This window comes from Pan troglodytes, chromosome 10 (genome assembly GCF_028858775.2).
Source record: "Pan troglodytes isolate AG18354 chromosome 10, NHGRI_mPanTro3-v2.0_pri, whole genome shotgun sequence".
In the NCBI taxonomy this organism is placed as follows: Eukaryota; Metazoa; Chordata; class Mammalia; order Primates; family Hominidae; genus Pan; species Pan troglodytes.
Genome location: NC_072408.2, coordinates 111,396,909 through 111,413,713, shown reverse-complemented (window position 1 = coordinate 111,413,713; position 16,805 = coordinate 111,396,909). Strand labels below are relative to the sequence as shown.

At 45.6% G+C, this 16,805-nt stretch overlaps 1 protein-coding gene across 2 annotated transcripts in view; it reads right to left on the bottom strand.

Annotated features, from left to right (window-relative positions):
• CHST11 (carbohydrate sulfotransferase 11) overlaps nt 1-16,805 on the bottom strand; it is a 305,461-nt gene that overhangs the window by 161,219 nt on the left and 127,437 nt on the right. The window lies entirely within an intron of this gene.

Sequence of the window (16,805 nt, the reverse complement as noted above, 5' to 3'; positions counted from 1 at the left end):
GACATTCCCTGGAACAGACAGCCTGGGTTTCAATACTGGCTCTACCACTACCAGCTGTGTGACCTTAAGGAAACTACCTAACCTCTCTGTGTCTCTGCTTCTTTGTCTGTAAAATGGGAATGACAGGGGCATCTGACTTCCTGGGTTGGATGTGAAGATTAAATGAGTAACTACTATGTGCAGAATGCTTAAAACTGTCCCTGGCCAAAAGCCAGAGTTTAAAAGTGTTGGTGACAAATTTCAGAAGCTATTTTAGATCCCCCTGGGAGGAAGGCGGGAACTTCTCTATTTGTGGCTATCAAGGGGACTGATGAGGAGTGACCAGACCTCAAGCAGGGTGCAGCTCAAATGACTGGGAGGGCTGGCTGCAGGGGGTTAGCCCAGGGACCTCTGCTTAGAAGTCAATCTGAGGTCAGGAAAGGGAGGAGAGTCATCCACAAGCAGCTGATGACATCTGGAAGGTCTCCGGAGGAAAAACTACTGCTCAGGTGAGCCTCCGTTGACTTGTCACTTTGAGCCATGTGGAAACTCTGAAAGTCAATCATCAATGCCTAGAAACAAGATGCCATGTTTTCTCTTTCCTTTTCCTTGACTTCCTAGGGCAGGGGTCAGCAAAATTTTCTGTAAGGGGCCAAACAGTATTTAGGCTTTGCACCCTGCAGTCTCTGTCATAACTCTTCCGCAGGGCCATTGTGGTGTGAAATCCTCCCCAAACGATACAGAAATGAATGGGTGTGGCTGGGTGCCAACAAAACTTCACTGATGAACAGGGAAATCTGGGAAAATGTCATCTAATTTTCATGTGTCAGAAAATATTATTCTTCTTTTGAGTTTTTTCCACCAATGAACAAAAATGGGCAGTGGGCCAGATTTGGCCCTTGGGCTAGAGTTTGCCAACCCTTGCCCTAGAGAACTGCCCCAGGTCTTCTCGGGGTCAGTAGTACAAGCTCCAAACATAGCTACATGCCCACAGTCTTCCCTGGGGAGGAGGGAATCGCAGGCAAATGTCAATACATTAAAGCCATTAGAATTTGATCAGGCTGTACAGAGAAACACTGGTTCTTTGTTCCTCCAGTTGCCCCAAGAAGACGGAAAAAAATTCTATGTTGTGTTTTTCTTTAATTTATGACTTCATTTTTCATTTCCACCAAAAAGGAGGTAAAGTGTGAAATGCACGCAAGTTGCCCTTGGTGCACAATGACATAGCAACACTTCGGAGAAGTAAAAACAGCCATAAAACTCGTAAAATTATGCCCATGCCGGGCAAGATTAAATTCTCCCTATGGCGGCAGACGGGCTCATCGAGGCCCATGGCTCCGGGACCGCCGTGGTGAAAAACCTACCATGGAATCCATTAAAAGTCTGCTTTTATGGGGGGCAGTATTATTTAATTGGTTTAGTTTTCTAATACAAGGCCTTTAAAATGCTTTGACCGTGTGGGGCCTGAACCTTGGGTTCTTTGCCCACAGCCATCAGCCCTGCCCGTGACTTCACTGGGTGCCATGGGAACCGGCCTTGGCTCCCCAGACCACAAAAGCTAAAGGGGCCTTGTGTGCCTTTTATGGGAATGATAACAACCCCACCGTTTCTGGAGTGCTCACTATGCAACAGGCAGTCGGTGCAGTGTGATCCTTCCCACGGTAAAGGAAGTACCTGCATTTTACAGATAACCCCTCCGCGCCTCCCTTAGCTGCAGGCACTTGGCCATGGTCAAGGTCATGTGAGTGGAAAGGAGCCAAGCTGAGCCTCGAGACTGACAGGTGCTGCCCAACCTGTGAGGTGAGGGTCACCTCCCAACTCAGCTAGGCCAGCTGGCCACGAGGATACGGACCACTGAGTCAAGGCCCACCCCGCCCACCAGGGTGGGAGGCTGGGGCCAGCACTTTATCTCTCCCCAAGAGGAAAGAAGGAGCCAGACGACTCAGGAGGGGCCCAGTGATCTGTGGAAGGATGAGAAGGAGAGTCAAGAAAAGATAAAGTTCCCCAAATCCTCCGTGTCATGTTCCAAAAACTAGAGTTTCTCAACGTGTGCTCTACTCACTTTCCCCATGATATTGCTTGTTAAAAAAGCAGATTTCTGGGCACATTCTTGGGCTTCATCCCAGAGTTGTTGAATCAGAAGGAGGAGGAGATGGAAGTTAAGGCCCAGGAATCTGCATTTTAATAAGACTTCCCCACCATGGGGAAGAGAGATACAAATTATACTCTTTATGCTTTCTGATTCTTGAGCATCCAATTATAGAATAAACAATTTCCACACAACCTGACTCCATCTACCTCAGAAGACACTGTAGCATCTACAATAAGAGCTGTAGAACATCTCCTACTGCTGATGTTGTGCGAAGGTTCGGACCCTCCCTAGAAGCTAAGCTCCACTGTACCCTCTCAGGTTTAGACCACAGGGGGCTTTCGGTTTCCAGGGGCCACAAATGACTTCTGGGCTAGTCATATGCAAATGGTAACAATGAGGACCTACTCTGTTGCCTGGGATGCAAAGGAAGGACCAGCAATTATGCACATGAGTACATTCACCTCACATGTATCTTACAAGTGGCGTTAGGGAAGTTTGAGTAACCAAGACCCAGACGGTGGCAGCTAACGTTTAGAGGGCACCAATGCTTCGCCAAGCAGTTCACATATTTAATCCCCACAACAGTCCCATGGTGCGGGTACTACTACCATTCTCACTTTACTGATGAGAATACCGAGGCATGGCAGGGTTAGGTAACTTGCCCAGGTCTCATGACTAGAAAGAGGTGGAGACAGAATTCTGCCTTAGACAGCCCATGGTCTCAGCTGCCACACTGGGTCACCTCTTCACTGACAGGTAAGTCAAACATCTCCCTAGTCTCCTCCTGGCCTGAGACCTGGTTGGCTGGCCACTTCCAGGACAAGTCCAAAACACAATAGGATTCATCAAAATGCTGTGATGGCAAACTATTAATTAATGGTTTCATTACACTCATTCATTCGACAAGTTTTTATCAAGCACCTACGATGTGCGGGGCAACTCGCCAGGCACTGGGTTTGGGGATAGAGCCTCTCTCTAACCTATTCATGTTGTTGCTGTGGTGCTTGGCACGTAGTAGGTACTCAAAAGGTTTATGAATGATAGAAGATTTAACACTTCCTTTAAGAGCATCAGAGAGGTTTGGTTCTTGCTATATAAGGAGAAAACCGCCAGTAGCATTAGGCTATGGTTATTTTTTTTTCCTTTGAAAAATGAAAGGTCTGATGATCAAAAGCCCCGCAAAAGAAATCCCTGAGGCCCTGAGGACATTTAACGGCAGGCTTCTGCTGTCCACCCCGCCCACTGGGAGTTTTATTTAGCCACAACACTTGTTTTCTCCTCTCTAAACTCAAATCAATGGGATTAAAGATTTTTTTTTAAAGAATCTAATTAGCTCAATTTACAGTATGATTTCTTGGACCCAGGAACAGTTCTATATCTCCCACGATACATAAATGAAGCTAAAATTAAACTCAAGCCGCTCGTGTTTGTTTCATTGTAATGAAGAGCACGTTGTTTTCAAGTGGACACTCCATTCCCAGTCTGCTAACTGAGAGCAGCCCACGGAGAGCTGGCTCAGGACAAAGGAATGAAGCCCACCTGGTTCTCTGGGCGACTCCCTGTGACCCCTCTCAGTGCTGCTGGAATGCAGGGGAGATGCTGGATTGTTAATTCAGGTCTGAAGACATAGAACTGAAATACTGTGGGACCCTGAGTAGGAACTTGCCTCTCACGCATGTCCTAAAACCAAAGACATTCAGAATTCCAAGGGATTCGAGTATAGGCCAATCCCCTCGATTTACAGAAGAAACTCGGAGACCTTACATGCTTGCCTGAACTGCCCAGTGTAGCTAGCAGCAGAACCAGGGACGGAAGTCATATCTCACAAAATAAACTACCACGTAGCGAGAATGTACCATGTATCTGATGCCTGACACAATGCTCAGCCTTTTTCTCACATTGTTTCATTGAATCCTCATAAAAAAACCCTTTAAGTTAGATGTAATAATGATATCATCTAGTCCCACTTTGCACTTGAGAAAACTGAAGCCCAGAGAGGTTAAGTAACTTGTCCAAGATCACACAGTCAGCAAGCAGCAAGGGCAAGTAGCAGATTGACAACCCACGTCTGTTTATTTCCAGCACTGGTGCTCTTCACCGTGCTGTCTCGAAAGGCAGTAAAAGACGCTTTTACCCTTACAACTCCTACCATTTTTGGACTGTCACTTCCCTCAACATTTCGAAATGAAGCACTGCTGTACTAAATCACCCAAGTCCAGATGGGTCTCTGCTCCTTCCGCTGGCAAAACAACTCTAATACTCGGTTGACTTCGGACACTTTCCAAATCTCCGGACTTGCTAACAGGCTGGGCAGGATTCATCTGCTCCGCACTCTGAGAGTGCAGAGCAGCAATGCAGTTGCAGAAACGTTTTTTCCAAATGCACAAATTCATGCTGGAACCCTAGCAGTGTGGCCCAGCCCATCTGTCAAGACAGAACAGTGTCTGATTCAACCTCATCAAGTTAAAGGAGTGAGCAATACCCAGCTCCTTCAGAAGGAGCTGCTCCTGCAAAGACAGGCAATTCTGTTTTGTACCTGGGGGACCCAAAGTCAGCCCTCAAAGGACATTAAATCTCCCAGCTCTCCCTCATCCTCTTCTGAGGTCACTGTGATGAAACTAGAGTGACCAACCAGTCTAGTTTGCCTGGTCCAAGGAGATCCCCAGGATTCAGGACTTTGAGTGCTAAAACCAAGTAAGTTCCAGGCAAACCAAGATGAGTTGCTCACCCAGCAATACCCTTTGGAAGGAGAAGCTTCAACCAGAATTGGATTCAAGTCCTAGTTTTACCCATTAACTAGGCTTGGGACCTTGGGTCAACTTCCTAATCTCTGAAACTCAACTATGCAATGCAGTTAATAATGCCTGTATTATAAGGTGGTAGTGGGAATGAAATGGCACCTGGTCCATGGCACTCAACTAGCCTGGTCCATGGCACTCAAAAACTGTCCATGTGGAAAGCCACAGAGCTGGATCCCAGCCCTGGCTCTGCCACCAAACTAAGATCCTCACTTTGAACAAGGTCTCCCTGGGCCTCGTTTTCTCCTTCGTCAGGTGAAGAGGTTCAACCAGGTGATCGCTAAATCCCTTCCAACTCTAAATTCCTAACTTCCAAACACAGGGCAGTGGGGCATCTCCCTGTAGAACCATGGGTTAAACAAGCCCTAGAATTGCTCAGGTTTGGGGAGTCAAGGTGGAAGGCGTGGTGGGTGGGGAGCAGTGAAACAGTCATTGGTGTAGGAGGAAAGAATCTGAGGCCAGGAGAGGCAGGGAATGGAAAAGCAACACCTAGCTGTGAGAACAATCTCTACCTGGTTACAATCCACCAGGGTTTTAAAACCCCAGGTGGTGAGGTTTTTATCATTTTCTAATAATAACACAAAAATAATGACATCCCCTCCAAAAAAAACCTTATATAGAAGCAGAGCTGGTAGTCTGTAGCTCAGTGGAGCACGGGCCACAGGGGTAGCTTTTAGGACAAACTCCTTGTCTCAGTAACCCAGCTGCAACCTGAAGCTCTCCCAGGAGGGAATCAGAGTTAGGGGATCTCAGAGTGGGAAGAATCTGACCTCTAACAGAGGTACCTTGAAGCTCTCCTTAGCAATGACTAACATTATGTTGAGTTCAGCACTGCCAACACTCTCCTTTTATTTTTACTTTATTTTATTTTTTATGTTTTTGAGACAGTGTCTCGCTCTGTCATCCAGGCTGGAGGGCAGTGGCCCAATCTCAACCTCTACCTCCCAGGCTCAACTGATCCTCCCACCTCAGCCTCCCCAGTGCCTGGGACTACAGACATATGCCACCATGCCCAGAAAATTTTTGCAATTTTTTTGTAGAAACAGTTTTGCCATGTTGCCCAGGCTGGTCTTGAACTCCTGCATTCAAGCAATCCTCCCACCTTGGTCTCCCAGAGTGCTGGGATTACAGGCGTGAGCCACCACGTCAAGCCCTACTCTCCTTTTAAATGCAAAAGAAGAAACCTAGAACCCAAGTGCATTGTTTGAGTTGATTTCTGGAAGGAATACCAGAACGGAAGGAAAGAGAAGAAAAAGCAAAATAAAAGCGGGGATGGGGGAGAAGAGGAGGGAGAGTACAGAAGCCCGAAGCCTTCTACATCACAGTTTGGCTTAGACTTGGTTCAATCCTAAACCGTTCTCATAAATATGAGAGGTAAACAGAAGCCAATAAGTCCTCCCGAAAACTACATCTGAAGCTAATCCACTCCGAGATTTAAAAATACCCAGGAACCACTATCTCTGTGAGATTTCATTTTATTTCAAGGATCCTGTAGCTCTTTGAATCCAAACTCATGTTTGGAGTCTGAGGGTTTCTTAGCCCTCGTCTGGTCACTCCTGCTCATTTGCAGAGGAAAATACTGGGCCCAGTGTGGGGACAGAATGGCCAGAGGTCCCAAAGCAGGGCTGGAGATCACACCTGGGCCTGGCCAAGCCCCTCACCTGCCAGGTTTGCCCCTCTCTACCTGTCCACTGCCTAAGTGCTCCGTGCATAGCAGGTACTCGGTATGTTTGTGTCAAATGAATAAAAACAACAGATCAAGTGATCTGAGGACTTAACCAAAGATATTCTACTAAAGGGTATCAGACCAAATGACTTACTAATAGCAAATGAACAAAGAAGAGGAGTTAGCATGTTCTCTCCTGAAAAATTCTTCTCAAAGTGCCAATGCTTCCTCAAAGTGGTTTAATTACCTTAGCCAAAGTAGTTAAATCAAAAAGAAAAATTAATATGATATGCTCTCGTGGTGCTGTGATGTGCCTTAAATGAACTCTCCAAGACCCAGTAAACATGAGCCTTTATTACTGTCTCTCTCTATTACTTACCACCAGCCAGGAGGTAGGTGGTATCACACCCATTTTACAGACAAGGTAGCTGAGGCTCAAAGAAGTTAAGGACTGACCCAGCGACATAGCTAGTGAATGTCAGAGTTGGGATTCAAACCCACAAACCAGCATGCTTTCCCCCACTCCTGGGAAATGGGACATGTCACAGCTTACAGATGTTTGGGACTGATAGAGACCAAGCAAATAGGCAGTCCCAAATGTTGACCCGATATCCTCCCACCAATCAGGCCTTCAGGAGCTTTACAAAACATTCAGCACGCTTGTATTCACAACTGACTTTTCAGGAGCCTCGAAACAGTGAGGTGAAAATAGGGTTCAGCCTAACCTGTCATTCATGCCATTATCAAACTTAAGTTTTCCAACTTCCCATTCCTTCCCTCACCCAGTCCCTCCCACAGGGACAATTCAGAGCCATTAAAACCATTCCCAAATCTCTCTCTCCTTACTGGAGACCCTATAAGCAAATTCACTGAAGAATACTGAGGGATTTGGGGTTGATTTGATTTGAGAATAATCTGAACCTATATCATAGCCATTCCCGTGTCGGCCTCTCCTACTCCAGCTCCTCAAAGCAAGAGCCCCTCCCGACGCCCAGCCTGTAGAAGGTGGTTGTAGAACTAAAGTGAATTAAACTTGCAGATGAAGGTCAAGGGAGTAAATCTAAGAATTACGTGAATGTGCTTGGTATAGCTTGGGAAAAGACGCAGCTTCATCCAAGAGCCGTGAGATTTACTGACATGGAAGCCTTCCAGTGGGGACTCTAATACTCAGCTTTGAAGAATATACTGTATACATTAAAATATTTACCGGCCAGGAGAAGAACTGGGTCACCAAATGGAGTCCCCCAAACCAATGGCCCCAGCAGCCAACCCATTCCCTCTTTTAGAGAATTCTGGCCCATCTGCAGAAACATGCCCAGACAGCATGCCTACTTCCGAAAGTATAAGATCCCTGTCCAAGTACAAATCAGTTGTCAACCTGACAGGTTAGTGCACCATCAGGCACATCTAAGACAAAAAGGGCCCTTTAGAGACCACCTAGTCCAATGACTTTCACAGAAGGAAAGAGAATGAATCTACGTGGTTAGGGAAAGTATCCTCAAAACTGATTCTGACTGAGCAAGAGAAATGGCAGGACGCAAAGTGCTATAATCTGGATGTTTGTGTCCCCACTAAAATTCATGTTAAAATATTAACCCCCAAGATAATCATTTTAGAGGGTGGGGACTTTGGAAGGTGATTTGGTCATGGGGGTAGAGCCCTCTTAAATGGAATTAGTGCCCTTATAAAAGACGTCCCAAAAAAGACCACTTACCCCCTCCACCATGTGAGGACATAGCAAGAAGGGACTGTCTATGAACCAGAAAGCAGGGCCTCACCAGACACCAAATCTGCCAATGCTTTGGTCTTGGACTTCCCAGCCTCCAGAACTGTGAGGAATAAATTTCTGTTGTGTATAAGCCACCCAGTTTATGGTATTTTGTTGTAGCACCCTGAACAGATTAAGACACAAACCTCAAACATAATCCTCCTGGCCAGTGGGGTATGCTGCCCACCCACTGAGAGCATGAGAGATGGGAAGGGAGAAGAGAGAAAGGGAGAGTAAGGGAGAGAAGGGGAAGGGAGGAGAGGAGATGGGAGGGGAGAGGAGGGGAGAAGAGGGTAGGGGAGGGGAGGAGGTGCCAGGCATTAAAAGATTAAACCACCTCATCCCTAACCCCATTTTACAGGTAAAGAAATGGACGTGCAGGGTAGAAGGTGATCTGTCCAAGGACACACTGCTGGCTATAGGCCGAGTTGCAGCTAAAATGAAGATCTCCTGATTCCTGGCCTCATCCCTTTCTCTTTTTGCATGTGATTTACATACAAATATATATAGAAAACCAAGACAAGTTTTATTTTAAAAGTACTATCCTTACTATGTGTGACAAACTAACATTTTCTATTGTTCTTTTATGAACTACTAGTCACAACTCATTAAATTCATTTTACAACACACCAATGGGTCATGGTGCATGCTTTGAAAACGTCTGACTCAGATATCTGGAAAGAGTCAAGTCAAGGCCAGAGGTCCCACAGGTGTGCTTTCCAGCCCTGCTGTGGGACCTCTGGCCTTGACTTGACTCTTCCTTTAAGTTCAATTTGAGGGTGCTTATGAATGGAATATGTTAAACATTGATAAAGAGAACTCATGGCTTCCACAGCTAAAATTTCCCTCCCACAATGTTCACTATCACAGTGGATGCCACCACCATGCCCCTAGCTGTGAAGACCAAACAGTGAGGAATTATTCTTAAATTCCCTTTTCTGTCTGCTATGCCCCACCCATCAGCATGTCTCTGTCCTCACCGCCCTGGTACAAGCCATCATCGCCTTCCCCTTGGGCTATGACAAAAACCTCTTAACTGGTCTCCCTGCTGCCACCCTGGCCTCCCTACTCTATTCTCTACCAGCGGCCAGAATAATCTTCTAAAAACGTAAATCAGATCACAACAGCCTTCCTGCTCCAAAGACCTGCCACCATCTTAGAACAAAATCCAAAGTCTTTCCATGGCCCAGAGGCCCCCCATGATATAGCCCGCCTGCCTCTGCCCCTCCTCCACCATACTGGTCATCTTGCTCTTTCTCCAAAAAACCAAGCATGAGCCTCAGGGCCTTTGCACTCACTGCTCTGTCAGCCTGGAGTCCCTCTCCCAACACCAACAACTGCTCTCTTCTTTACTCTGCCCTCTGACCGCATCATCAGGTCCCCAGAGAGAGCTTCCCTGGACACACTGTCTCCCATGGCCTCACTTCCTCTCTCTCCTGTTCCTCCCCTTCTTTGCTATATTCTTTTTTTTTTTTAAGACAGGGTCTCATTCTCTCACCCAGGCTGGAGTAAAGTGGTGCGATATTGGCTCACTGCAACCCCCACCTCCCATGTTCGAGCAATTATTGTGCCTCAGCCTCCCAAGTAGCTGGGATTACAGGCATGTGCCACCATGTCCAGCTAATTTTTGGCATTTTTAAGTACACAGGGTTTCACCATGTTGGCCAGGCTGGTCTTGAACTCCTGGCTTCAAGTGATCTGCCCGCCTCAGCCTCCCAAAGTGCTGGGATTACAGGCATGAGCCACTGCGCCCCACCTGCCATATGCTTCTTCAAGGCATTGATTCTCTCCTGTCTTTTTATCTTAAATGCTTTATTGGCTGTTGTCTGTTGCCACCACGAGACCCTAAGTTTCATGAGCAAAAGGACTTGGACTGTCTTGTCTATCACCATATCCTCAGTTCCTAAAAGGGGCCTAAATTCAGGGCTGAATGAATAAATGAATGAATGGAAGTGCCTTTCCCAAAAGACAGGAAACTAAACCGTTTTGAAATACAGTCACCCCAGTCCAAGGTCTTCTAAACTTTCCTGATAAGAGTCATCCGAGGTACTGATTTAAAAAACATATATTCCCAGTCCTTCTGAATCAGATTCTCCTACAAAGGGGCCTGGGAAGCTTCAAGCTTGATGAGCACCCCAGGGGATTTGTATCTTGGAAGAGTCTGGGGACGCTGGATCAGCTAGACATGAGGAACAGGTGCGCACATAGACAGCGCACGTGCAGGCCATCTGGAGAAAAGGAGGGGGAGAAACTGTGCCAGATGGGGCCAACGAGGCCAGGGGCCTGGGCGTAGGTACTTACAAGGGTCATGTGGCACCTAATAGCCAAGGGACGGGCCAGCTAGGGTGAGGCATCTTCATTTATTTATTTATTTATTTAATTTTGAGATAGAGTCTCGCTTTGTTGCCCAGGCTGGAGTGCAGTGGCGCCATCTTGGCTCACTGCAGCCTCCTCCTCCCGGATTCAAGCAATTCTCCTGCCTCAGCCTCCCGAGTAGCTGGGATTACAGGCATGTGCCACCACGCCCAGCTAATTTTTGTATTTTCATAGAGACGGGGTTTCACCATGTTGACCACGCTGGTCTTGAACTCCTGACCTCAGGTGATCCGCCTGCCTCAGCCTCCCAAAGTGCTGGGAACTTTAAGTCATCCCAGAAAAGGATTTGAGGCCAAACCGAGAAAGCATTCATTTGATTCTGTAGTCAAACTAGAACCCTTGAATAAGTTCTTCAAGGCAAGAAATAATACAACTGCAGTTTTGCTTTTTTGTTATTGTGATAAAATACACATAACATAAAATTTACCATTTTGACCACTTTTAGGTGTCCAGGTCAGTGGCATTAAGTACATTCACGTTCTTGTGCAACTATCACCAACTATACATCACTTCGTACTTATTAAATAACAACTCCCCATTCCCGTCTCTCTTGTCCGTGGTAACCCCCATTCTATTTCCTGTCTCTATGAATTTGAATTTTTTTTTTTTTTTTTGAGACAAGGTCTTTCTGTGTCACTCAGGCTGGAGTGCAGTGGTACAATCTTGGCTCACTGCAACCTCTGCCTTCCAGTCTCAAGCAATCCTCCCACCTCAACCTTCAGAGTAGCTGGGACTACAGACACAGGCCACCATCCCTGACTAATTTTTGAATTTTTTTACAGAGATGGGTTTTGCCATGTTGCCCAGGCTTGCCTTGAATTCCTGGACTCAAGCAATCCACCCACCTCGGCCTCCCAAAGTGCTGGAATTACAGATGTGAGCCACCAAACCCAGCTGAATTAGAATATTCTAAGTACTTCATACAAGTAGGATCATACAGTGTCTGTCCTTTTGTGTCTGGCTTTTTTCACTTAGCGTAATGTCTTCTAAGTCCATCCATGCTGTAGGATGTATGAGAATTTCCTTATTCTGACATATTATTATTCTGAATAATATCCCATCATACATACCACTATCCATTCATCCACTGATGGGCATTAGGGTTGCTTCCACCTTCTGGCCACCGTGACTCATGCTGCTATGAACACAGGTGTTCAGGTATCTATGCAACTCCTGGCTGCGGTTTTGCTTTTTAAGCTGTTTTGCTGGGACATGGAGCAACACCCTGAGGCGGAGCCCAGAGGCTGCTGGTGAGCAGGTTGGCTGGTGGCCTCCAAGTTGGTGCTGTAAGGATGGCAGGTGGGCAATGGAGCATGGCTGTCACGTACAGAACTTTAGAACAGTGACCTTAGGTCAAACATCGCCGGGATGGACTTCAGTCAGCTCTCACTTAACTAAGTCTTAAAGCTGTTTGTGAGCCCGAGGCAGGCAAGGAAGGAATCAAGACATAAGGAAGCCACCTGGGTGGGTCTGGTCTTTGGCGGCAAGACATTGGAATGAGCCAGTCTGTGACTCAAGTCTGGGTCATAGGCTGCAGGAACCCACTCAGAGCAGAGCTCAGCTCTGAAGAAAGCAGCTTCAGCCTTCTGAGGCTGTAACCCGAAAAGTGGCTTGAGAAGGTGACCCCAATATTGTTTGAGATGCCAAAATTGTTTTCTTAAAAACCTAGGATGATTGCAAATGAAGTGCAAAAAATGTCCAGAACTGGTAAGTACGTAGACACAGAAAGTAGACCAGCAATTGCCTAAGGCCAGGGGTGGGGATGGCAAGTGACAATAAATAGACACAGAGTTTCTTTCTAGGGTGATGGAAATGTTCTAAAATTAGACTGCGGGGATGCTGTACAGCTCTATAAATATGCTAAAATTCACTGAATTCTACACTTAAAGTGGGTGAATTTTACATGTAAATAGTATTTCAATAAGACTGTTTTTAAAATAAGTGTAGAGATGTTTAAGAATCAACCCATAATATTAATATTTTCAAGATTTTGGCCTCTTTGAATAGATCTACATTGCAATACAATATGAAAGACTTAATTGAACAATTTATTTGATTTGAAATTTTAAGCTGAAATCTAAGTTTATATATAATACTAGAGCATTTTAAAAACCTAATCTCCTGCAGCCCGGGCGACAGAGTGAGACTCCATCTCAAAAAAAAAAACAAAAAACAAACTTAATCTCTAACAAATTGAAGAGTCTGAAACAATAAATAAATAAGTAAATCTTAAGATTCACCATATTTCTAAGTTTGAGGCATTAGATTGCTATTATCTAAATACTTGAGCCGGGCAGGATGGTGAACACATGTAATCCCAGCACTTTGGAAGGCTAAGGTGGGTGGATTGCTTGAGCCCAGGTGTTCAAGACCTGCCTGGGCAACAGGACAAAACCCCATCTCTACAAAAAATACAAACACCACCAAGGTGTGGTGGTGCACGCCTGTAGTCCCAGCCACTGGGGAGGCTGAAGTGGGAGGACAGCTTGAGCCCAGAAGGTTGAGGCTGCAGTGAGCCATGATCCTGCCACTGCACTCTAGTCTGGGCAACCGCTTGAGACCCTATCTCAAAATAAATAAACAAATGAATAAATAAATGCTTGTTCATTAATTGGGCAAATGAAGTATTCAAAAATAACTGTAAATAGATGACATTTTAGATGCAATTTAAATTGTTATCAGAAGATTAAGTGTGTTAAAAGACCAAATATTAATTAAAGGCCACCCTAAATGTATCTGTTGAAGGCTTATGAATAGAATAGTAAGATTCTAAATTTAAAGGCAGCTTCCTAGATTTGTGAGTTTAATTTTATTAGAAGCCTTTTCTGTACACCACTGTCATCACAGTGACATGAAAAAGACCTCGCATTAACGGAGAAGATAATTGATAGGAATTGGCATCTCCAGGCTGGCCTAAGGGGCGGAGGGTGTGAGTGTCTGGGGTAAAGGAGAACCAGCCCCTACCCCAAACCTCAGCATAAATTGTCCCTGAAAACCCCCACAGTAGTAGAAGAACTTTATTGCTGAGAAACTTAAGACGCTGTGGAAAAAACTCAGTTCAAGGAATTGATATTGGCAGTTAACCTGGGGAAGTCCTCATAAATTACATTTTATGTTCACTTAAATAAAACAAGAGAGACAGCACTGCAACACAGATCATATTAATTACATTTTACACACTTCAAATGAGTAATTATAAGCCTTATACGTTTACTTTGCATTTATCCTTCCTCGCCTGCTGAAGAATGTTCCCCTTTCCCTGCAGTTTCCCTGGAATGCTTATACATCTATTTTGCAGTGAGGCAGAAAACATGCCGAAGTGCTTTCTTCCCTGCCTGGCGCTCCAAGTCTGATTTTACAACCTGGACACGCTGATGTCTGCCTCTGGGGTTCCCCCACGGCTTCAGAGACAGAGTAACGTAGCTGCTTGAGAAAGGAAATAGTCCAGGTAACCTTTATTTAAGCTACTCAAGCATGGCGGGGCATTAACTCCAAACCTGCCTCCTCCCCTTGAGTCCAGAAAGCTGTTTAGCTCTGCCCAGGATAATCTCACACTCACACAGTCTTCACACAGTCTGACTGTGCCCGGCAACCCCACCTCACTCGGGCAGGCATCTCGCCCAGGGCTCCAGTCCCTCCCGGCCACACAACCTTTTAAAAGCCCAAGGGATTTTCGCCCATTCTTTGTCCATCTCAAGAGCACCTGGGCAAACCCTGAGCCTACCCAGGCTTCTGCTTTCTTTCCCTTTTCTCCACTCTTGTCCTAGAAGGCAGGAACAGGTCCTGGCTATGACCATGGTACAGTGGACTGCACAGTGTCCCTCCCAAATTCATATCCACTAGGGACCTGCAACCATGGATTGCAGTGTACAATCCACTGTGACGTGCTATGACCGTGATATAGTGGATTGCACAGTGTCCCTTCCAAATACATATCCACTGGGAACCTCAGAAGGTGACCTCTGGAAATAGAGTCTTTGCAGATATAATGAGTTAAATTAAGTGAGGTCAGACTAGTGTCCTTATGAGAAGAGGAGGGGACCCACAGAGACACACACAGGGAAGAGGGCCATGGAAGACAGAGGCAGAGATTCAAGTGATGCAGCTACAGGCCAGGACATGCCTAGGATTGCTGGGAGCCACCAGAAGCCAGGAAGAGGCAAGGAGGGATTCTTCCCTAGGGCCTTCAGAGGGAACACGGCCCTGCTGACACCTTGATTTTGGACCTCTGGTCTCCCTTTAGAACCGTGGGAGAACAAATTTCTGTGGTTTAAAGCCACCCAGTGTGTGGGAATTTGTCATGGCAGCCCTAGCAAACTGATACACATGGGTTCCCATCTTGTGTGTCCTTGACAATATACTCAATCTCTTGGCCTCAGTTATCTCACCTATAAAATGGGGAGAACAATTTGCCTACCTAGTAGAGTTGTTGTGGGGACTGAATAAGTTCATCCATGTCACGTGTTTCGAGCAGGGCCTGGCCCAAGGTAAGTGCTCAATAAGCCATAATTAGTTCCCATTTCTAATTGTCCACTCCCTTGTCTTTCTAATTATTTGAGAGTATATCAAAACCCTCTTCTATTCCAACCCAAAATCTCACTGTTTTAAAACATACACATTAATCAGTGGACACACAATTATTTCACAAATCAGAGAGGAGCTGTTACACAGTTAACAGGCAGAAGGCGTTGATGATGTATGCTGGAGGCCTAAGTGCTTTGGCATTGCTGAAGGTGAGTACGAGGCAAGTGCAGGAGGCTGAAGTGCGGCTGTTGAACAAGTACTGTGAGCATCTTTTCTCCAGAAGCAAAGATAGCTGGAAAGAAGATCTCTCCCCCAAGGAAAGGCATGCCTGCAGTAACAGAGCTGGGGCTTCCCAGGCAGCATCCATGGACCAAAACCCCTATTTCATTTCCATATTTTTAAGAGTTAAAGAGGGGATTAGCTTTTTAATTGTTCATTCGCATTATTTTCTTCTGACATTTTTCTGGCACAAGATGCCAACAGAGAGAACACTGATTTTAAAAATCTCCCCACGTGCACTGCATTACTGGAGCCATGAAGATGTTTACACCCTTCAAATCCAGCAATTTCCCTCTTGGGAAATTACACCGAGGGATTAATTCAACAGAAACTGAAAGATGGACGCGCAAAGATGTTTGCTATAGAATTTCCCTTCTAGTGGCCAAAAATTGGAAACACTCTAGGATATGAACTATCATTTATGAAATTATTCCTATAATCTTGGACCAATCAAAAAATGCTACTGTTATTAAAATAACATGAAGACATGAAAATGGAGTTTAAGTTAAATTAACCACTTAAACCGCTGCTTTAAGTTAAAGCAACAGAATTCAAAATATTATGTGGGTCGGGACCTTGGTTGTGTAAACACACATATACATATAAAAGACAGCATATGAAAGTGAAAACAGGCAGGGCATGGTGGCTCACGCCTGCAATCCCAGCACTTTGGGAGGCTGAGGAAGGGGGATCACCTGAGGTCAGGAGTTCAAGACCAGTCTGGCTAACGTGGTAAAACCCCATCTCTACTAAAAATACAAAAATTAGCCAGGCATGGTGGCATATACCCGTAGTCCCAGCTACTGGGGAGGCTGAGGCATAAGAAGTGCTTGAACCCGGGAGGCAGAGGTTGCAGTGAGCGTAGATTCTACCACTGCACTCCAGCCTGGGTGACAGAGTAAGACGCCGTGGAAAAAAAAAAAAAGAAGAAGAAAGAGAAAGAAAACAACTTTGTTAAAATAGAGTACTTTTCACACTTTCTTTCACATTGTATAGTATTCTTCCCACTAAAAATGATGACTCAACATAATGCCAGATCCAAATCAACTCTAAGTGTTAGAGATGCTACTGAAAATCAGGCAAGTTCTAAACAAAGAGTTGGAATTTCCCCAACAAAAACCAGACAATTATCTATCTGCAGCCACTGATGTGAATATTTTTACTCAAGGGATCTTTGGACGGGGTGCGGTGGCTCACGCCTGTAATCCCAGCACTTTGGGAGACCGAGGAGGGCGGATCACTTGAGGTCGGGAGTTTGGGACCACCCAAACTCCCATGGTTAACATGGTGAAACCCCATCTCTACTAAAAATACAAAAATTAG